Source organism: Triticum urartu, chromosome 1, assembly GCF_003073215.2.
Source record: "Triticum urartu cultivar G1812 chromosome 1, Tu2.1, whole genome shotgun sequence".
NCBI lineage: Eukaryota > Viridiplantae > Streptophyta > Magnoliopsida > Poales > Poaceae > Triticum > Triticum urartu.
The window spans coordinates 14,725,768-14,749,822 of record NC_053022.1 but is presented as its reverse complement, the minus strand read 5'-3'; the positions used below and the strand labels follow the sequence as shown (position 1 = coordinate 14,749,822).

The 24,055-nt window shown below is 46.8% G+C and overlaps 1 long non-coding RNA gene and 1 pseudogene across 1 annotated transcript; one reads left to right on the top strand and one right to left on the bottom strand.

The window, feature by feature from the left end:
- Positions 1 to 2,421: 2,421 nt before the first annotated feature.
- LOC125532546 lies at positions 2,422 to 6,948 on the top strand (annotated as a pseudogene).
- Positions 6,949 to 23,050: 16,102 nt separating this feature from the next.
- Positions 23,051 to 23,642, bottom strand: LOC125537977. Its single transcript, XR_007296155.1, has 2 exons — positions 23,506 to 23,642; positions 23,051 to 23,399 (listed from the first exon to the last, which is right to left on the bottom strand). It is a non-coding gene; the product is annotated as an uncharacterized LOC125537977 (long non-coding RNA).
- Between the last annotated feature and the right edge of the window lie 413 nt (positions 23,643 to 24,055).

Here is a 24,055-nt window from a genome sequence, read left to right as displayed (position 1 = left end):
CCACCACACCACCCCGCATGCATGAGGGCCCGGTGCGACACTCCGGTGGCATTGCTACCCCCAGGGCCCCCGTCCCGCCTAGCCCTGTAGCGTTTGACCACGGGATCTAGCCCTTTGACTTTGCACGGACGGGCTTTGACCAGCAGACCTCCCCACCCGGTTATGTTAGGTTAGCCCATAGGAACACTTTGGAGCAACATTCGGGCCAGACCCACAACAAGATCATCCTCCGTGTAGACCCGACGCGTCCGTTTCCTCCCTCCAGGTGCCAGCGGCGGCGCCGTCCGTGAGGGGGGCACATCCCGGACACGCGTGCCGGGCGTTTGCAACCACCACAACACTTCCAAACTTGTGAGAGGCCGCCTACGCAAGATTTGGCGGCATGCTAGCACTCGGAGGCCGCCGGCCACAGCCGTAGACGCGCGAAGGGCAATCCGCGTAGAGGGAAATTTTCGGATACTTCTCCATCACCAAAAATTATGAAAAAAATATTATCGTTCCTATAGCACATGTGCCCACGCCGTGCAAAAAAACTCATGATTTTATCGCGCTCCGAGTATTTAATAATATTCACGCCGCATCGTTACCGCAGAATGGCTACTACCGTGTCATCGCCGTCCGTTAGGGGGGGCCACGCCCCAGAGATGCGTGCCGCATCTTCGGACATGCCACCACACCACCCCGCATGTATGAGGGCCCGGTGCGACGCTCCGGTGGCATTGCTACCCCAGGGCCCCCGTCCCGCCTAACCCTTTAGCGTTTGACCAAGGGATCTAGCCCTTTGACTTTGCACGGACGGGATTTGACCAGTGGACCTCTCCACCCGGTTGTGTTAGTTCAGCCCACAGGAACACTTTGGAGCAACATCCGGGCCAGACCCACAGCAAGATCCCCTCCGTGTAGACCCGACGCGTCTGTTTCCCCCCTCGAAGTGCCGGCGGTGGCACCGTCCGTGAGGGGGGCCAAACCCCAGAGACGCGTGCCGCCTCTTCGGACATGCCACCACACCACCCCGCATGTATGAGGGCCCGGTGCGACGCTCCGGTGGCATTGCTACCCCCCCCCCCCAAGGCCCCTGTCCTGCCTAACCCTAGAGCGGTTGACCACGAGATCTTGCCCTTTGACTTTCCATGGACAGGCTTTGAACAGTGGACCTCTCCACCCGGTTGTGTTAGGTCAGCTCAGAGGGACACTTGGGAGCAACATCCGGGCCAAACCGACAGCTACATCCCCTCCGTGTAGACCCGATGCGTCCGTTTTCCCCCTCCAGGTGCCGTCGGCGGCGCCGTCCATTAGGGGGGCCACGCCCCTGAGATGCGTGTCGCTTCTTTGAACATGCCACAACACCACCTCGCATGTATGAGGGTCCGGTACGATGCTCCGGTGGCATTGCTACCCCCCCCCCAGGGCCCCCGTCCCGCCTAACCGTGGAGCGGTTGACCATGAGATCTAGCCTTTTGACTTCCCACAGACGGGCTTTGACCAGTGGACCTCTGCACCCGGTTGTGTCAGGTCGCCCGTAGGGACACCCGGGAGCAACATCCGGGCCAAACCCACAGCTACATCCACCGTGTAGACCCGACGCGTCCGTTTCCCCCCTCCAGGTGCCGGCGCCGTCCATGAGGGGGGCACACCGCGGACGTGAGGGGGGTCACACTCTGGAGACGGGTGTCGGGCGTTTGCAACCGCCACAAAACTTTTGTCGGCATAGCTGTTTTTGATTTTAATAAAATATAATGATCTATATTCAAAAGAACATGACCGCACATTATTAACGTGCTCGAAAAAATACAAACCATATATATATATATTCATAATATATGAAAAAAAATACAAACTACATATATATTCATATGTATGTTTATATTTAACATGCTACATGTTAGTTTATATAATAATACATAAAAAAGCTTTAAAAAATACATATGAAAAAAAAGTCTACCTATGCCGACGGCTATGCCGTCGGCATAGAGACGGCCAGGTTTTATGCGGCGGGCGGCGGGCCGCGGATCGCTGACATGGCGGGTATGCCGACGGCAGCCGTCGGCTTAGCTCGTGGACGGTGCGCCGCGGATCGGTGACGTGGCATGACGATATATGCCGACGGCTGCCCGTCCAGGCCGTCGGCATAGATTTGACGACGTTAGCCGCTGGTCACGGGCGGGGTCACCGGGCCCACGGGTATGCCGACGGCCTGGGTATGCCGACGGTTGCTGTCGCCATGTTCGCAGCTGGGCCGACGACATATGTATGCCGACGGGTGCCGTCGGCTTAGCTCGTGGTAGCCCGACGGCCAAGATACGCCGACGGCCAAGACGTGGCTGTCGGCATAGCGCAAAGTAGGCCGACGGCAGCCGTCGGCATTGATTTGGCCGTCGGGGTAGGGCCAGTTTCCGGTAGTGCATCTCCGTCTCGGCACCAATGGTGGAGAAGGTCTCGTGGAATTGCTGCTACTACTATGGGGCGCATGTTGTTTTTGGTCTTTGGTACCTCGAGCAGGTGACTCTACAGACAGAGGGACAAGGAGAGCTGCCTTCGCTGCACATTCGTGCCTCCGCCGTGAGCCCGCTCTCCTACCTTTTTTTTCTTGCGAGAGGGTTCTCCTTATCAATTTACTGCAAGCTCCGAGTAAAATAATCTTTGTGAATGATTATCTATCCTGCCAATTTTTATTTTTCTTCAGGGCTCAACTATTGTTCATGATGTGGCGGACAACTTTGCGCATGAGGTAGAGAAGCACATGGTTGCTTCCTTCTCTGTTTTGGAGCTACTTCTCACAACATACGGGCATGCTTTTGGAGCATTGGTGTTTCATCTCCTTGGGATGGATCGAATTCGTACCGCTATTCGGAGGCTTAAGGTTGCCCAACAGAGATTGGTACGGTAACTCTCACTTCTGATTACTTATCTCAACAATACATTTGTAGTTATATATTGACGTTTATTTTTTGTTTTAGGTGGATGAAGGATGTGAATCAGATTGTCCATGTGAGCCAACAGACTGGAGGTCCCAAACTATCTCCTTGACTACTCTCGAAGAAGTGGAGATCGATGGCTTCGAAGGAGAGGATCATGAGTTCGATTTTTTGAGACTGATAGTTAGATGTGCACCAATGCTTAGAAGAATGAATCTGAAGTTGTCATGGGAGGCCTCAGAAAGTAATGATGTATGCGCAAAGATATCCAAATTCTTCAGGGAGTTTTCTTCTTTGGAATGTCGTGCTCATCATAGCTCTGGTGAGGTATATCTTCGGCATGCATGATTAGCATACTCGCCTAGATGAAACAAATATATAATTGTTGTTCTTTGTAAGATTTGTCGAAAGTTTGGTATTGACACGCCAACTATAGAGTTTGCTTCTTCATGTATCTTATTTATTAGCTAATTGAACATGCTATATTTCTATGAAATATTTATGAGCATACCCTCATACTTCTATAAATTAAATAAAAGCTGAATGGTGCAGTGTGTGATAAGAAATTTTCAATATTTTTTATGCAGGCATGCTTTTGCATTTTGCAATCTTCTCTAATATGACACCCTTATATTTCACATATGTAAGATTTTCTATGTTAGCTGCATATATAGAGTTTAACTTGAAAAATTGATTTGTGCCGAACCGCAAGGTGTTGTTCCTGGGTCTAGAAACGCTTCTCTCTTTTGGACGCCATGAATAACACAGTTGTCATCGTCTCATTTCAAAGAAACATCACAAATCAGGACTCAACCCTTCTCATGGTTCAGCCTGGTAAAATAAAATAAAACCATCCAGTTTCTAGTATCAAAGAACATGAGCAGCACAAGGTATTTTACTGTTGGACATACTTAGATTCAGCGACTGTTACACCCTTACTCAAGCCTGCACTGTCTTTTCCCTTGTTGCTGTTTTTGTAGCAGATCATCATGTCATGTCCAAGACATATCATTTCCTTTCCGTCGGCGAGGTGATCCTCTTGAGTGCGCTGTTGAAGCATACGAGCTGGATTGCGCCAGCAGCAAGGCTATGATTCACATCAACACAGGAACATACCATGTGACCCCAACTTCCGAACATACGAGTTGGGTTGCAGTAGTAGCAAGGCTACAATTCACGTCTACACAGGAACGTACTATGTGATTGCCATCAACCACACCGGTTCCTACTTCTGGGTCATGGATCCCAACTTCAATACCAGTAGCAGCTGCCCTCTTCCACTGTGGAGTCACGTTCCTTATTCAGGACAATGTGGCAAAAATGTTTCAGATTCACCTTCCCTTTTTGATTTTGTCACACGCAGCCCCTACACAGCATGTCTCGCTAATTGTTCGAGAGCAGTAACAAATAATAGTGCGTACAAGACCATTGCTTGCCTGAGTGCCAACAATCAATTCACATGTTTATGTCTGGGTGCCTTACGTGTATACTTGAACCCAGACAATCCATTTTATGTCTGGGTGCATACAAGCCCATTGCTTGCCTGAGTGCCAACAATCCATTTTCTCCCAAATTTAGTTTCTCTTCTTATTTTCTTGAAGAATTAACTTGGGGAATTACACTAGCGGTGGCAGCCGGGAAGTAGTTAACCGCAAAAATTTGTCACTCCAGCAATTACAATAGCAATAATTTATGACATTGCAATTACACTACAAAGTTTGTCACTCCAGCAATTTGTTTTTTGTTGTAATTATAAAAAAGAGTAATTTGCATTTTCACAACTTAATTTAACCCCAAAACACTGGGGTTTGGTTTTCTCACACCACTGTGCAATTCAATTGTGTATTGCACTTGGCTCTAGTTTTTTTTTCTTCGATCTGATCAGGCTAGCCTGTCGGTAGGGCTGGACACGAGCCGAGCCGAGCCGAGTTCGGTCCGAGCCTGGATTTGGCTCGCCATGAACGAGCCATGCTCGGCTCGGCTCGCTAGTTGAACGAGCCCGCATCTGGAGGCTCGGCTCGTCTTGCCTATGGCTCGGTCCAGCCCGAGCAGCTCGTTTTGCCTCTGGAGGCTGGGTGCGTGGGTGTACGGGCGCCTCAGGCGAGGTTGGCTTGACGGCGTTGAGGGGAGCACGACGGAGACGTGCCGGCGTGGCGAGGTCGGGCGTCTGGTGCGTCGAACGCAGGTGGCTAGCCTCCGTAGCAGTTGATCTTGCTTCCTCTCGTACGTGTACATCCAGCCAACTCCAGGATTCAATCAACGTGCTTCAAGTTTTGTACTTGTGTCCAAGAATCAATCAACAGGCTGGTGATGCGTGCGTGCGCTGCGGCCGCTGGATGCGCTCGTGCGTGCCGACACCGGTGGCAGGATGCGTCGTGGTGGCATGCAGGAAATAGCTTGGCGAGAAGCGTGGGACGGCGGCGGCGGCGGCGGCGAACCCTAGCGGGAGGAGACAGTGGAGACGACGCGACTCGCTGGGTTGGGCTGGTTGCGCTCCTCTGCTGGGCTGCGTGATTGCGTCGCGTCCTGGGCTTCGGCTTCAGACGAGCCACCGAGCTGGACCGGGCCAAAACAGGCTCGGCTCGGTCGGCCAACGGGCCCATTTCACGTGGCTCGGCTCGGCCTATTTAGCTCTCAGGCCGAGCTGAGTCGGGCCGAGCTGGAGCGAGCTCCGAGCCGAGCCCATTAGCCCGTTCGGACGTCCAGCCCTACCTGTCGGGCACAGGTCAAGATCATGTTGAATTTAAAATCAATAGTCCAAAATGCAACGTGTAGCCAAATTTAAAGAGAGTCAAACACTGGTGTTTTGCGCAAACGGGGTCGAGTTAGTATGCAAATGGAATTTGCCCTATCTAAACACCGTGCTCTGTTCTAAATCCTTTTCTTTGCAGTTGTATGATCTGCAGCTACTTCAAAGAGCAAGTATCTGGCGCAAACATCATGAATTGGGCTCGTGCTTTTCTCCGGAGTGAAGTGCACTTCGTAGAATGCATGACCCAGTACTCTAGAGATCCCCACTACAGAACAAATTTGATTTTCGCTGTTGTAACCATAGTATCTGGTATTTCTATCACCAGGTTATTTTTCGGTATGTGAGAATAATATGCTTTTTACTTTCAAAAAAGAATTTACATGCTTTTAATCATCATGGTCACAAATGTTGGACAAGCATATGCCTCCACGTTCATCTAGCTTACATTCATATACTTGTTTGGCAGTACAATGCAAGTTCATGTTGGCACCCCTGTCTGTATGTATATTCCTAGCCTATAAGTACTGGAAAACAAGGATCATAATTGATGTAGTTGAGAAGTTCCTCATGATTCAACAAATGATTGGCTGAACGAGGTACGCCTACATAGACATGGTTGCAGTCACAAGCCATTTCAAAGATAAACTGGGCCAAGGGGGCTACAGCACTATGTACAGGGGCCTGCTACTTCCAGGCAGTGTCCATGTCGCCGTGAAGATGCTAGAGGACAACTCAAACTGCAATGGAGAAGATTTCATCAGCGAGGTCTCTACCATCGGCCGGATCCACCACGTCAATGTGGTGCGTTTAGTGGAGTTTTGCTCGGAGGAAATGAGAAGGGCCTTAGTCTACAAGTACATGCACGTATTTCTGGACAAGTACATCTTCTCTGCTGAAGACCTTCTCATGTGACACGCTCAACGAAATTGCTCTAGGCATTGCCAAATCAACTACTTACACCAGGGATGCGACATGCAGATTCTGCACTTTGACATCAAGCCACACAACATCCTTCTTGACAGCAATTTCATTCCAATGGTCGCTGATTTTGGGCTCACCAAACTATACCAGAGGGGTGATAAATTCGTCCCACCAAGCGCCATGTGGGGAACCGTCAGCTACATAGCCCCAGAGATGATATCCTGGAGCTTCGGTATCATATCCAGCAAGTCCGACGTGTACAACTTCGGGATGCTGCTGCTGGAGATGGCCGGTGGGAGAAGGAACGCCGACCCATATGCGGGGAGCTCAAGGCAGGCGTACTACCATCATGGGTGTTGACTATTGAAATTGATTTCTACTTTGTCAGAGAAAGAGTTGCAAATCAGCAGTTAGAAATTCGTTTTGTGCATTCCAGAGATCAAGTTGCAAATGGCTTCACAAAACCATTACCCACAAGAAGTTTTGAAAAATTCAAGCGTAATCTCAATTTGGCAAAGTTGTGATTAAGGGAGGATGTTAAGCAATGTATAAGCTGCCTAGTCGTGACAGGTTGATGATGTGCAATCCAAGGGTAGTCCGGCGAAGATAGTTCATGTTGTTACTTGTTAGCATATAGTTTATCTTTGTAACAACTCTATCTCTCTATCCTCTTATCCCTTGTACCACAAGTTGTAATCTCAACCATGTACGTGATCTGAGAGTTGCACCCTGGTATATTAACACGAAGCCGTCGGTCAGAGAAAGACACGACGTTAACCCAAGTTTTCACATGGTATCAACCTAACTCTTCCACATCGCATCTACTATCCCCATCCACACCACCCCCGCTTTCACCATGGCATCCTCCAGCGCCGCACCGGACAACCTCGCTGGTCAGGTCACCGAGAAGTTGACTCATACCAACTACATCCTTTGGCGGACTCAGGTCACGCCGCAGCTCCGTGGTGCGGGCGTCTTCGGGTATGTCGACGGCTCCATGCCTGAGCCGGCCCGACTCGTCGTCACCAAGGACAAGGACGGAAAGGAGGAAGCTTCACCGAATCCCCTTCATCCGATCTGGATCCGCGAGGAGCAGCAGGTACTCGGATACCTTCTGAATAACCTCTCCAAGGAGGTACTTGTGCAGGTCACGACGATCAATCATGCGCAAGATCTCTGGACATCACTGGCGAACATGTTTTTGTCCCAGTCACTGTCTTGCCTCAACAACATCCGTGTCGTCCTCGCCAACGCGCAGAAGGGGACGCATCCCGTGGCCAGCTTCTTCGGGCACATGCGCTCACTATCAGATGAGCTCACGGCAGCCGGCAAGCTGCTCGGAGACGGGGAACTCGTCTCCTACATCATCGCCGCCCTCAACATGGAGTACCAGCCCCTCGTATCCGCGCTCGATGCCCGCACCATGCCCGTCTCGCTCGACGACCTATTCGCCATGATCAGCAACTTCGACCAGCGGGTTGCCCTCTACCAAGGGGGTCACTCTGGCGGCGGCTTCAAGTCTTCCGCCAACATGGCCATGCGCGGTCGTGGCACTACTAGGAAAAGGCCTACTAATGGCGCACCAATTTTGCCTACTAATGACGCATCACTGGTGTGCCATTACTAGCACGCCATTAGTAATTTTTACTAATGGCGCACCACTGGTGCGCCATTAGTATCTGGTATTAGTACAGGCCATTAGTACAGGCCACTGGTGCGCCATTAGTATAGACCATGGTGCGCCATTAGTATTTTTGAATTTTGAAGGCGGGAAAATAGTAGTGGCGCACCGTCTAATCCCCACCGTGCGCCATTGATATTTTTGAATTTTGAATTTGGATCTGGATTGCGATTTTTTGCCCATTTTTGCTCTTTTTTTGCTCATTTTTTTGCACGATATTATTTCAAATTTTGTTCCCGTTTTTGGATCTTGTACGTTCTTTTGCCGTGTTGTTTTGCCGGAGAGGAGGAGGAGGTGATCGGAGATGAGGGAGGAGGAGCTCACCGGAGAGGAGGGAGGAGGAGCTCACCGGAGAGGAGGGAGGAGGAGCTCACCGGAGAGGAGGGAGGAGGAGCTCACCGGAGAGGAGGGAGGAGGAGCTCACCGGAGATGAGGGAGGAGGAGCTCACCGGAGAGGAGGGAGGAGGAGCTCACCGGAGAGGAGGGAGGAGAAATCGTGAGGGGAGGGGAGGAGAGGAGGGAGGAGGAGGTCGCCGGAGAGGAGGAGGGTAGTATGGTGGAAGAGAGAAGGGAAGATGGAGTGGAGGAGAGGAGGAGATGGAGTGGAGGAGAGGAGAGGAGGGGATGGAGTGGAGGAGAGGAGAGGAGGTGGGAAGATACTAATGGCGCACCATGGGCAGGTGCGCCATTAATATATATTTTTTATTTTTTTGACTTATTTTGAATTTTGAAGGCGGGAAGATACTAATGGCGCACCATGGGCAGGTGCGCCATTAATAACTTTTTTTTTATTTTGTTGACCTATTTTGAATTTTGAAGGTGGGAAGATACTAATGGCGCACCACGGGCAGGTGCGCCATTAGTAAGTTTGAATTTTTTTGCGTCTCGAGATTTTAAAAGCCCCGTATCTTTTTTTCTGTTAGGTTTTTGAGGATTCTGGAAATGTTAAATTCGGATGTAATTTTTCGAGTAGATGATTTTTCATATAAAAAACTTTTTCATCCGAGTTAGTATGCAAAAGTTATGCCCATTTTTACAAATTCTCGAGAGATTTTGCAAATGAAGTCGAAATTCATATTTGCAAATTTTCCCAACAACTAGACCACATATCACATGGGAAACTTATTTTCTTCTATTGTTTTGACATTTTCATCATTTTCTTTTATTTTTGTAAAAACTGAAAAGGCGATCCAGGGGGGGGGGTGCATTCGGTGGAAGTGGTGGCCAAGTTACTACTAATGGCGCACCGTGGCATGGTGCGCCATTAGTTGTTTTGACAAAAATTTAAAAAAAAATTAATTTTTTTTACTAATGGCGTACCGTGGACGTGGTGCGCCATTAGTGGCTACCACACTAATGGCGTACCAACACATGGTGCGCCATTAGTATATAGTAATGGCCCACCATATGTCTGGTGCGCCATTAGTGTCAATTCCATCTATAGCCCTTTTCCTAGTAGTGTGGTGGCATCTCTCGTCATCGGGGGCGCGGCAAGGGCAGGCACAACGGTGGCTTCAACACCAGGAACATCAACCCCCATGGAAACAACGACGGTGGCGGACGGCCCTCCTCCAACAACAACCAGGGCCTCTGCAACAACTCCAACCGGTCACGCCCCGATGCCATCCGGTGCTAGACCTGCGGCAAACCTGGTCACTCGGCCAAAAGGATTGCTGGTACCGATTCGACGATGATGATGACTCCTCGTAGGATGAGAAGGTGGTTGCTGCGGTGGATGGATCAGATGGCGTGGACACAAACTGGTATGTCGATAGTGGCGCTACGAACCACATCACCGGCGAACTCGAGAAGGTGACCATGCGGGAGAAGTACCGTGGCCAAGACCACATTCACACCGCCAATGGAGAAGGTATGAATATCCGTCATGTTGGTCGCTCAATTATTAAAACCCCTCATCGTCCAATTCATCTTCGAAAAATCTTGCATGTCCCTAGTAGATAATTTTTTAAATAGTTGTGACTACTTTTTAAAAAGGACACAAACATTTCTCAATGTACATAAACATTGTTTCAAATTGCATTTAAAATGGAACAATAACATTTCTAATTTTTTAATTTTTTATATGTGTAAATATTTTTTATAACAACAAATATTTTTTTACTTATTTTTGTAGCTTTGAATACAATTTCTTCAAAACAAATTTTCAAATAAATGTACCTTGTTGAATGGGCCGCACTGACCTTGACCCATTTAAGTCATGTGTGATCGATTGTTTGCTTCCAATCGCAGTGGGATCGACCGTTTTCCACGCTCCATGACATCGAATTTTTGATCAGGCAGACACATGCACATCGTCCTGAGCCCAAAAAAGACACTCAAGGGATGGCAGAAGGGTGGAAGTCGAGTGCTACATGGAGTTCGGAGGCGAGGCAGTGGAGGGTGGATGACGGAGGCAGAGAGGAGGTGAAAGATAGACTAAGCTTGACCTGGCAGTGGCGCAGGTATAGGTGACGACAAAACTAGGCGGGCGGTGATGTCAACCGCAGGTGGCGGGAGACAGAGGTCCGACCCGGGGATCGTCGAGTTCGACGACGACACTGAAAATATGGCAGAAGGCGATTGGGGGGGGGGGGGGGGGGGGGGGGGGGGGGGGGGGTGAAGGTGTGTGTTTTACCGGCAGCGTGAAGTAAACCTTTTTTTAAGAGAAGCGAGCAAAGCTGTAGCTCGGATGGTTAGTCTTTTTTTTTACAGCAAATAGACTTTATTTCTCATATAATAGTCATATGAATGAGAAATAAAACCAGGGATAACAGCATCCCAAGAACCAGGAGATGTAGTAGTAAAGGAGTGTCTTGTTAACTCGTCAGCCACCTGATTCGCTTCTCTAAAACAATGTTTGAAAGATAACTTTAAGAAATCGAGAGGTAGCTGCTTACATTCAGCAACAAGGACGACATCGGGTCCCAAATATTCATCCATCAAATTTATTAATTCAACTGCAAAGGAGCTATCGGATTCCACCTCTGCCGAATTGCATCCCATACTTGCCAGAAGGAACATACAATTTCTGTTTGCTAATAGTTCAGCAGCATCAACATCACGGACATGCGGGATGAACTAGGATGCAGCGGCGATGAAATCGCCACGGTCATCACGTAGAACTACACCACTAGCTCCGGACAGTGTGTCCGCATGAAAAGATGCGTCAACATTCATTTTCACCACACCATGAGGTGGTTTTTTCCACATATGATTACCCGTCCTCACCGGCAACTTGGGCATCAAAGATTGGATATAGTTTGTTGCAAGTACTTTAATTGACATTGCCGGTTTATCTGGGCCTTGGATGTCCACTCCTTTCACAAGTCGGCGTTGTTGCCACCATAGAAACCACGCTGCAACTGTTGCCAGTTCTGCCATCGGGAGACCATCGATTGTCTCTGTAAGTTTGAGCAGTATCTCCAAGGTGATGGCACCAGATCTATCTTCTGCCATTGCTTTATTCACAGTTTCCAAGAAGGCCTAAGCATTTCCAAACTTCCTTTACCATACGGCAGCCAAAGAGTGTGTGCTGCACATCTTCTGCATTGACTGAGCATCGAGGATACTGTGGCGATATGGGGATATGTCGGCCAGCAAGAATGCCATAACATGGGAGAATTCCATGAAGCACTTTCCATGTGAAGTGTTTTACTTTGCCAGGCACCTTAAGTTTCCATGCATCTTTCCATACCTTGTTTATATGGACATTACCTTGCTCATCAGCTCTTATAAGACGAGGACCAAAATGGTGTTCCAACTCCCTGTAATAAGCAGATCGTACTGAGAAGGTACCAGACCTTGTATAGTTCCAAGCAACAAAGTCCTCTGTCATATGTGTGTTAAGCGGAATTTACAATATCCTATGCACATCTACTGGTGAGAAATAGTCTCTCAAAAGCACATCATCCCAATTCCCAGTGTAAGGATCAATAAGCTCCTCCACTTTTGACAACAATATTGTCCATCTAGGGGTAATTACCTTCCGAGTTGCACTGGTTGGGATCCAAGGGTCCTGCCAAATGTTAATGTGTATTCGAGAACCAACCCTCCAAATGCATCCTCGCTGGAAAGTTCGAATGCCTGGCACAATGGTTTGGCAAGTGTAAGATGATCCCTTCTTAGGACCAACTTTAAGTAAATTTCCATCTGGGTAATATTTAGCACGAAGAACTTGCGCACATAAAGAATCTAGGTTCTCGAGAAGTCGCCAACATTGTTTTGCCAACATAGCAAGGTTAAAACTGTGAAGGTCCCTAAACCCCAATCCCCCTTTCTTCATCGGGATACACAACTTCCACCATGCAAACCAATGCATTTTCTTCTGGTCATCATTGTCTCCCCATCAAAAACCAGAAATTTCATCTGTGATTGCCTTGCAAATTCCTTTTGGCAGCTTGAAACAGACATAGCATATGAAGGAATAGCTTGGGCAATAGACTTAATTAGTATATCTTTACCTTGCATGGACAGGGTTTTTCCTTTCCATCCCTTCAATCTGGCATATCAGGTGTTGAAAACAATCAGATCTGTCCACCCCAACCATTGTTGGTAGAGCCAAATAGGTATCTGAAAGTGCTTCAGTCACAATATTAATCTCTCTACAGCAATTCTCCCTTGTGATGACATTGGTATTAGGACTGAAGAAGATACTTGACTTAGCATTACTCATAATCTGTCCCGAGCTAGAACAATATATCTCAAGCACCCTTTTCAGAGTGTTGGCATTTTGTGTGTCTGTTTTCATCAAGATAAGGGAGTCGTCTGCAAATAACAAATGTGAGATAGAAGGAGCATTACGACAGACATGAATTCCCTCTATACCTCCAACATCTTCTTCACGTGACAAGAGACTCGACAAGCCTTCAGAACATAGGAAAAATAAGTAGGGGGACAAGGGATCCCCCTGCCTCAGTCCTCTTGTGGGGGTGAATTCCTCCGTTTATGTATTATTAAACCTAACTCTGTAGGTAACTGAGGAAACACATTCCATGATCATGTTTACCCAGAGCTCATGAAATCCCATTCTCAGCATCACCTTTTCCAGGAAACCCCACTCAACGCGATCATAAGCTTTGTTCATGTCCAACTTCACGACACAATAACCATTAGACCCATGGTTTCTTTTCTTTATTACATGGAAGCATTCGTAGGCCACAAGTACATTGTCCGTAATAAGCCTACCCGTTACGAAAGCGCTATGAGTAGGTGAGATAACTTCTGGAAGGATTGTTTTTAGTCCTTTTGCAAGTACCTTAGAAATGATCTTATAGACTACGTTGCACAAAGAGATAGGCCTATACTGTGTGATTACCTCAGGGCTCTCAACCTCTGGTATTAAAACCACATTAGTTGAGTTCCAACCATCTGGAATCTTGCTCTTTTTAATTGCATCAAGGACCTCATTTGTGAGTTCATCTCCTACTATGTGCCAGAATCTCTTGAAAAAGATTGCATGAAGCCCGTCGGGACCAGGCGCCTTCATATCACCAATTTAGAAAAGAGATTTCCTGGCATCATATCTAGTAAAATCAATAATCAAGAGATCATTCGTATAGTTTGTGTTGGGGAACGTAGCAGAAATTCAAAATTTTCCTACGTGTCACCAAGATCAATCTAGGAGATACAAGCAACGAGAGAGAGGGAGTGCATCTTCATACCCTTGAAGATCGCTAAGCGGAAGCGTTACAAGAACGCGGTCGGTGGAGTCGTTCATGAAGCGATTCAGATCGCGGCCGAATCCGATCTAAGCACCGAACAACGGTGCCTCCGCGTTCAACACACGTACAGCCTGGGGACGTCTCCTCCTTCTTGATCCAGCAAGGGGAGAGGAGAAGTTGAGGGAAAACTCCGACAGCACGATGGCATGGTGGTGATGGAGCTCGTGGTTCTCCGGCAGGGCTTCGCCAAGCACTACGAAGGAGGAGGAGGTGTTGGAGGAGGGAGAGGGCTGCACCAGGGGAAGGGGTGCGGCTGCCCTCTCTCTCCCTCACTATATATAGGGGGAAGGGAGGAGGGGGAGGCGCCCTAGGGTTCCCTAGGGGAGGGGCGACGGCCACAGGGAAAACCCTAGATGGGTTTGGGCGCCCCTACCCCCTAGGAAACTTGCCCCCCAAGCCGGGAGGGGTGGCTGCCCTAGGGGTGGCGCCCCCACCTCTCCTGGTTACGTGAGATGGGGTGGGAGGGGCGCTCAGCCCCTTAGTGGGCTGATGTGCCCTCTCCCCTTAGCCCATAAGCCCCCCCAACGCTTGCCGGGGCCTCCGAAACCCCTTTCGGACACGCTGGTCATCACCTGGTACCCCCGAAACAATTCCGGACTCCAATACCCTTCGTCCAATATACCGATCTTCACCTCCGGACCATTTCGGAGCTCCTTGTCATGTCCGGTATCTCATCTGGGACTCCGAACAACCTTCGGTAACCACATACTATTTCCCATAACAACTCTAGTGTCACCGAACCTTAAGTGTGTAGACCCTACGGGTTCGGGAACCATGCAGACATGACCGAGACGTTCTCCGCTCAATAACCAACAGCGGGATCTGGATACCCATGTTGGTTCCCACATGTTCCACGATGATCTCATCGGATGAACCACGATGTCAAGGATTCAAGCAATCCCGTATGCAATTCCCTTTGTCAATCGGTATGTTACTTGCCCGAGATTCGATCGTCGGTATCCCAATACCTCGTTCAATCTCGTTACCGGCAAGTCACTTTACTCGTTCCATAATGCATGATCCCGTGACTAACTACTTAGTCACATTGAGCTCATTATGATGATGCATTACCGAGTGGGCCAAGAGATACCTATCCGTCATACGGAGTGAAAAATCCCAGTCTCGATTCGTGCCAACCCGACAGACACTTTCGGAGATACCCGTAGTGCACTTTTTTTAGCCACCCAGTTACGTTGTGACGTTTGGTACACCCAAAGCACTCCTACGGTATCAGGGAGTTACACAATCTCATGGTCTAAGGAAATGATACTTAACATTAGAAAAGCTTTAGCAAACGAACTACATGATCTTGTGCTATGCTTAGGATTGGGTCTCGTCCATCACATCATTCTCCTAATGATGTGATCCCGTTATCAATGACATCCAATGTCCATGGTCAGGAAACCATGACCATCTGTTGATCAACGAGCTAGTCAACTAGAGGCTCACTAGGGACATGTTGTGGTCTATGTATTCACATGTATTACGGTTTCCAGTTAATACAATTATAGCATGAACAATAGACAATTATCATGAACAAGGAAATACAATAATAACCATTTTATTATTGCCTCTAGGGCATATTTCCAACAGTCTCCCACTTGCACTAGAGTCAATAATCTAGTTCACATCACTATGTGATTGTAATGAATTCAACACCCATGGGGTTTGATCATATCTCGCTTGTGAGAGAGGTTATTAGTCAACGGGTCTGAATCTTTCAGATTCGTGTGTGCTTTACAAATCTCTATGTCATCTCCTAGATGCAGCTACCACGCTCTATTTGGAGCTATTCCAAATAACTGTTCTACTATACGATTCCGGTTTACTACTCAGAATAATCCGGATTAGTGTCAAAGTTCGCATCGGCGTAACCCTTTACGACGAACTCTTTTACCACCTCCATAATTGAGAAAATTCCTTAGTCCACTAGTTACTAAGGATATGTTTGACCGCTGTCTTGTTATCCATTCCTGGATCATTCTTGTACCCCTTGACTGACTCATGGAAAGGCACACTTCAGGTGCGGTACACAACATAGCATACTGTAGAGCCTATGTCTGAAGCATAGGGGACGACCTTCGTCCATTCTCTCTCTTCTGCCGAGGTCATGTCTTGAGTCTTACTCAATACTCACATCTTATAACACAACCAAGAACTCCTTCTTCGTCGATCTATTTTGAACTTCAAAATCTTGTCACGGCATGTATTCATTTGAAAGTATTATTGAGCGTTTTTTATCTATCCTTATAGATCTTGATGCTCAATGTTCAAGTAGCTTAATCCAGGTTTTCCATTGAAAAACACCTTTTCAAATACCCTATATGCTTTCTAGAAATTCTATATCATTTCTGATCAACAATACGTCAACAATATATACTCATCAGAAATTCTATAGTGCTCCCACTCACTTCTTTGGAAATACAAGTTTCTCATAAACTTTGTATAAATCCAAAATCTTTGATCATCTCATCAAAGCGTATATTCCAACTCCGAGATGCTTACTCCAGTTCTTAGAAGGATAGCTAGAGCTTTGCATACTTGTTAGCATCTTTTAGGATTGTCAAAACCTTCTGGTTGTATCAGATACAACCTTTCCTCAATAAAATCGTCGAGGAAACTATATTTTGACATCCTATGTGCAAGATTTCATAAATAATGCAGTAGCTGCTAATATAATTCTAACAGACTCTTAGCATCGCTACGAGTGAGAAAGTATCATCGTAGTCAACTCCTTGATCTTGTCGGAAAACATCTCAGCGACAAGTTGAGCTTTGTTAATGGTGACACTTACCATCATTGTCTGTCTTCCCTTTTAAAATCCATCTGTACCCAACAGCCTTATGACCATCAAGTAGTTCTTCCAAAGTCTACACTTTGTTTTATACATGGATCTTCTCTCGGATTTTATGGCCTCGAGCCATTTGTCGGAATCTGGGCCCACCATCGCTTCTCCATAGCTCGTAGGTTCATTGTTGTCTAGCAACATGACCTCCAAGACAGGATTACCGTACCACTCTGAAGCAGTACGCGTCCTTGTCGTCCTACGAGGTTCGGCAGTGACTTGATCCGAGGCTTCATGATCACTATCATCAGCTTCCACTTCAATTGGTGTAGGTGCCACAGGAACAACTTCCTGTGCCCTGCTACACACTAGTTGTAGAGACGGTTCAATAACCATATCAAGTCTCCACCAACCTCCCACTCAATTCTTTCGAGAGAAACTTTTCCTTGAGAAAGGACCCGTTTCTAGAAACAATCACTTTTGCTTCCGGATCTGAAATAGGAGGTATACCCAACTATTTTTGGGTATTCTATGAAGATGCATTCATCCGCTTTGGGTTCGAACTTATCAGCCTGAAACCTTTTCACATAAGCGTCGCAGCCCCAAACTTTCAAGAAACGACAGCTTAGGTTTCTCTAAACCATAGTTCATACGGTGTCATCTCAACGGAATTACGTGGTGCCCTATTTAAAGTGAATGTGGTTGTCTCTAATGCCTAACCCATGAACGATAGTGGTAATTCGATAAGAGACATCATGGTATGGCTCATATCCAATGGGGTGCATCTATGATGTTCGGATACACCATCACACTATGGTGTTCCAGGCGGTGTTAGTTGTGAAACAATTTCCACAATGTCTCAATTGTGTACCAAACTCGCAACTCAGATATTCATCTCTATGATCATATCATAGACATTTTATCCTCTTGTCACGAAGATCTTCAACTTCACTCTGAAATTACTTGAACCATTCAATAATTCAGACTTGTGTTTTATCAAGTAAATATACTCAGTATCTACTCAAATCATCTGTGAAGTAAGAACATAACGATATCCACTACGTGCCTCAGCACTCATTGGACTGCACACATCAAAATGTATTACTTCCAACAAGTTGCTTTATTGTTCCATTTTACTGAAAATGAGGCTTTCAGTCATCTTGCCCATGTGGTATGATTTGCATGTCTCAAGTGATTCAAAATCAAGTGAGTCCAAACGGTCCATCTGCATGGAGTTTCTTCATGCGTATATACCAATAGACATGGTTCACATGTCTCAATCTTTTCAAAAACGAGTGAGTCCAAAGATCCATCAACATGGAGCTTCTTCATGCGTTTTATACCAATATGACTCAAATGGCAGTGCCACAAGTAGGTGGCACTATATCATTACTATCTTATATCTTTTGGCATGAACATGTGTATCACTACGATCGAGATTCAATAAACCATTCATTTTAGGTGCAGGACCATTGAAGGTATTATTCAAATAAACAGAGTAACCATTATTCTCCTTAAATGAATAACCGTATTGCGATAAACATAATCCAATCATGTCTATGCTCAACGCAAACGCCAAATAACAATTATTTAGATTTAACACCAATCTCGATGGTAGAGGGAGTATGCGATGCTTGATCACATCAACCTTGGAAACACTTCCAAACCATATCATCATCTCACCTTTAGCTAGTCTTCATTTATTCCGTAGCCTTTTATTTCGAGTTACTAACACTTAGCAACTGAACCGGTATCTATTACTATGGTGCTACTAGGAGTACTAGTAAAGTACACATCAATATAATGTATATCCAATATACTTCTGTCGACCTTGCCAGCCTTCTCATCTACCAAGTATCTAGGGTAGTTCTGCTTCAGTGACTGTTCCCCTCATTACAGATGCACTTAGTCTCGTGTTTGGGTTCAACCTTGGGTTTCTTCACTAGAGCAGCAACTGATTTGCCATTTCATGAAGTATCCCTTCTTACCCTTGCCCTTCTTGAAACTAGTGGTTTCACTAACCATCAACAATTGACGCTCCTTCTTGATTTCTACTTTCGTGGTGTCAAACATTGCGAATATTTGAAGGATCATCATATCTATCCCTGATAGGTTATAGTTCATCACGAAGCTCTAGTAGCTTGGTGGCAATGACTTTGGAGAAACATCACTATCTCATCTGGAAGATTAACTCCCACTCGATTCAAGTGATTTTTGTACCCAGACAATCTGAGTACAAGCTCAACGATTGAGCTTTTCTCAATTAGTTTGTAGGCTAAGAAACTTGTAGGAGGTCTCGTACCTCTTGACGTGGGCACGCGCCTAAAATTCCAATTTCAGCCCTTGGAACATCTCATATGTTCCGCGACGTTTCAAAAAACGTCTTCGGCGCCACAATTCTAAACCATTTAACATTACTGAACTATCATGTAGTCATCAAAACGTGTATGTCAGATGTTCATAACATCCACAGATGACGTTCGAGGTTCAGCACACCGAGCGGTGCATTAAGGACATAAGCCTTCTACGCAGCAATGAGGACAATCCCCAGTTTACGGACCCAGTCCGCATAATTGCTACTATCAACTTTCAACTAAATTTTCTCTAGGAACACATCTAAAAACAGTAGAACTAAAACTCGAGCTACAACATAATTTGCAAAGACCTTTTGACTATGTTCATGATAATTAAGTTCATCTAATGAAATTATTTAATGAACTCCCACTCAGATAGACATCCCTCTAGTCATCTAAGTGATACATGATCCGAGTCAACTAGGCCGTGTCCGATCATCACGTGAGACGTACTAGTCATCATCGGTGAACATCTTCATATTGATCGTATCTACTATACAACTCATGTTTGACCTTTCGGTCTCTTGTGTTCCGAGGCCATGTCTGTACATGCTAGGCTCGTCAAGTCAACCTAAGTGTTTTGCATGTGTAAATCTGGCTTACACCCGTTGTATGTGAACGTTAGCATCTATCACACCCGATCATCACGTGGTGCTTCGAAACAACAAACTTTCACAGCGGTGCACAGTTAGGGGGAACACTTTCTTGAAATTATTATGAGGGATCATCTTATTTACTACCGTCGTTCTAAGCAAATAAGATGCATAAACATGATAAACATCACATGCAATCAAATAGTGACATGATATGGCCAATATCATTTTGCTCCTTTTGATCTCCATCTTCGGGGCTCCATGATCATCATCGTCACCGGCATGACACCATGATCTCCATCATCGTGTCTCCATGAAGTTGTCTCGCCAACTGATTACTTCTACTACTATAGCTAACGGTTTAGCAATGAAGTAAAGTAATTACATGTTGTTATTCAGTGACACGCAGGTCATACAATAATTAAAGACAACTCCTATGGCTCCTGCCGGTTGTCATACTCATCGACATGCAAGTCGTGATTCCTATTACAAGAATATGATCAATCTCATACATCACATATATTTCATTCATCACATCCTTCTTGGCCATATCACATCACACGGCATATGCTGCAAAAACAAGTTAGACGTCCTCTAATTGTTGTTGCAAGTTTTTTACGTGGCTGCTATAGGTTTCTAGCAAGAACGTTTCTTACCTACGCCAAAACCACAACGTGATATGCCAATTGCTATTTAGCCTTCATAAGGACCCTTTTCATCGAATCCGATCCGACTAAAGTGGGAGAGACTGGCACCCGTTAGCCACCTTATGCAACAAGTGCATGTCAGTCGGTGGAACCTGTCTCACGTAAGTGTACGTGTAAGGTCGGTCCGGGCCGCTTCATCCCACAATACCGTCGAAACAAGATAGGACTAGTAACGGTAAGCATATTGAACAAAACCAACTCCCACAGCTACTTGTGTTCTACTCGTGCATAGAATCTACGCAATAGAACCAGCTCATGATGCCACTGTTGGGGAACGTAGCACAAATTCAAAATTTTCCTACGTGTCACCAAGATCAATCTAGGAGATACTAGCAACGAGAGAGAGGGAGTGCATCTTCATACCCTTGAAGATCGCTAAGCAGAAGAGTTACAAGAACGCGGTCGGTGGAGTCGTTCACGAAGCGATTCAGATCGCGGCCGAATCCGATCTAAGCACCGAACAACGGTGCCTCCGCGTTCAACACACGTATAGCCCGGGGACATCTCCTCCTTCTTGATCCAGCAAGGGGAGAGGATAAGTTGAGGGAAAATTCCGACAGCACGACGGCATGGTGGTGATGGAGCTCGTGGTTCTCCGGCAGGGCTTCGCCAAGCACTACGGACGAGGAGGAGGTGTTGGAGGAGGGAGAGGGCTGCACCAGGGGAAGGGGTGCGGCTGCCCTCTCTCTCCCTCACTATATATAGGGGGAAGGGAGGAGGGGGAGGCGCCCTAGGGTTCCCTAGGGGAGGGGCGACGGCCACAGGGGAAACCCTAGATGGGTTTGGGCGCCCCTACCCCCTAGGAAACTTGCCCCCCCAAGCCGGGAGGGGTGGCTGCCCTAGGGGTGGCGCCCCCACCTCTCCTGGTTACGTGAGATGGGGTGGGAGGGGCGCTCAGCCCCTTAGTGGGCTGATGTGCCCTCTCCCCTTAGCCCATAAGGCCCCCCAACGCTTGCCGGGGCCTCCGAAACCCCTTTCGGACACGCTGGTCATCACCTGGTACCCCCGGAACAATTCCAGACTCCAATACCCTTCGTCCAATATACCGATCTTCACCTCCGGACCATTCCGGAGCTCCTCGTCATGTCCGGGATCTCATCCGGGACTCAGAACACCCTTCGGTAACCACATACTATTTCCCATAACAACTCTAGCTTCACCGAACCTTAAGTGTGTAGACCCTACGGGTTCGGGAACCATGCAGACATGATCGAGACGTTCTCCGGTCAATAACCAGCAGCGGGATCTGGATACCCATGTTGGCTCCCACATGTTCCACGATGATCTCATCGGATGAACCGCGATGTCAAGGATTCAAGCAATCCCGTATGCAATTCCCTTTGTCAATCGGTATGTTACTTGCCCGAGATTCGATCGTCGGTATCCCAATACCTCATTCAATCTCGTTACCGGCAAGTCACTTTACTCGTTCCATAATGCATGATCCCGTGACTAACTACTTAATCACATTGAGCTCATTATGATGATGCATTACCGAGTGGGCCCAGAGATACCTATCCGTCATACGGAGTGAAAAATCCCAGTCTCGATTCGTGCCAACCCAACAGACACTTTCGGAGATACCCGTAGTGCACCTTTTTAGCCACCCAGTTACGTTGTGACGTTTGGTACACCCAAAGCACTCCTACGGTATCAGGGAGTTACACAATCTCATGGTCTAAGGAAATGATACTTAACATTAGAAAAGCTTTAGCAAACGAACTACACGATCTTGTGCTATGCTTAGGATTGGGTCTCGTCCATCACATCATTCTCCTAATGATGTGATCCCGTTATCAATGACATCCAATGTCCATGGTCAGGAAACCATGACCATCTGTTGATCAACGAGCTAGTCAACTAGAGGCTCACTAGGGACATGTTGTGGTCTATGTATTCACACATGTATTACGGTTTCCAGTTAATACAATTATAGCATGAACAATAGACAATTATCATGAACAAGGAAATACAATAATAACCATTTTATTATTGCCTCTAGGGCATATTTCCAACAGTTTGAAACAGATGGTTTAATAGAGTTTAGTACAGTCGGGTCAATATCCCCCTCGCTAGATGTGAAAATGCTACTGAAGTAATCTTTGATGAGCGGACACATGTTATCATTCCCCTCAACCCAGCCACCTGTATCATTCCTCAACTTCTTTATTAAATTTCTTCTTCTCCTAGCTGATGTGAAGTGGTGAAAATACACGGTATTATGATCGCCTTGTCGCAGCCAGCCAAAAACGATTATATATCAATAGAATTCTGGTCAGGACTCAATGATGTGGGCAAGATCAGAGATTGGAATAGGAGTGCTTATGTACTGAAGCATTTGTTACAAGCTGTGAGGAAGTTCAAAACTGATGTTTCAAAGAGGAACCCAACTATGCATATAGTTGGCTGCCATTTGTTCTTGCAGGTATGACATCTTTTCGACCAACAAATAAAGCATTAGTTATTATTAAACCATTTTGTGTGCACTCTCATGGTTACCCTTTTCGCATGTTTGCAACTCAGTTGTTCATTCTTGATAGTCTAGAGCTCGGCGTACTAAACAAGCCACAAGGAGTAACTCCCAGAATAGGCTTGTATGACTACGAGTGAATGAAAAAGATGGTCGGTCAAATTACGGTGAACATTTCAGCCAGGGAAGTCACCTACAACGGTGCCAAGGTTTGTGTCCATCAGCAAAAAATTCTATTTCCACCAAATATCATATAACCAGTACACCCACGACCAAGAAAAAACTACACTGAGCAGGTGCAAAACTAATATGAGGGAAAACCACACTAACTTCCATGTCCAGCCGCTCATAGCTTCAGAGCACACCTCATATCTCTGTCCATCTCCAGCTTCCTGTGCTTCGCCCCCCTTCTCGATCTCTAGAGCTGGTGCACTCATGGAATCTTGGAACTCCACTTGGAACACAGAACCATTTCCATCCAGCAGGCACGACTCCCCCCTGCTGCAATCAAATATAGCCCCATCAGGAAAGAAGTTTCCAATCGAACACTGTCGAATCCACACGCAAAGAATGAAAGAAGGCAACCAGCTCAACAAAATGAACCTACCCGTCGAGCTCGAGGCCGTCAGTGGATATCTTGCTGGTCCAGAATCGCTGCCGCGGTGCACGTCTATGGAAGAACAGAGCGGCCGCTGCGGTGAGGATCTGTGGAAGAAAAGGGGATGCCGAGGCAACCCCGTCCCGTGGCTCTACCTGCTCCACAAAGGTCACGGGGCCCATTTTACCTGTTGTGTTTTGAAACACCAAACCTGTCCCAAAAATCCGGTGCAGGCCACGTAGTGCCTCCAAGGAGGCCCGGGAACAACCATGGTTGGTGGGCCGAACACAATACGTGCGAATATAGGAGTAACATAGACTGTATGTCGCCCACTAGGCCTGTCACACTGCTGCAACGAAGTGATTGCTTCAGAATCCCAAAGCCCATAGAAACGCACCAGATTCCGGCCTGTCTGTAGGCCGAGCACCAAAAGCCTCACTCTAGGGTTCACATGCTATATAAACTAGAAAGTGATGTCTTGCCTAGACACATGCTATATAAACTACTAAGTGCTAGATAGAGACACAAATAAAAAGAATCTTGAGAGGACGTGCATGAT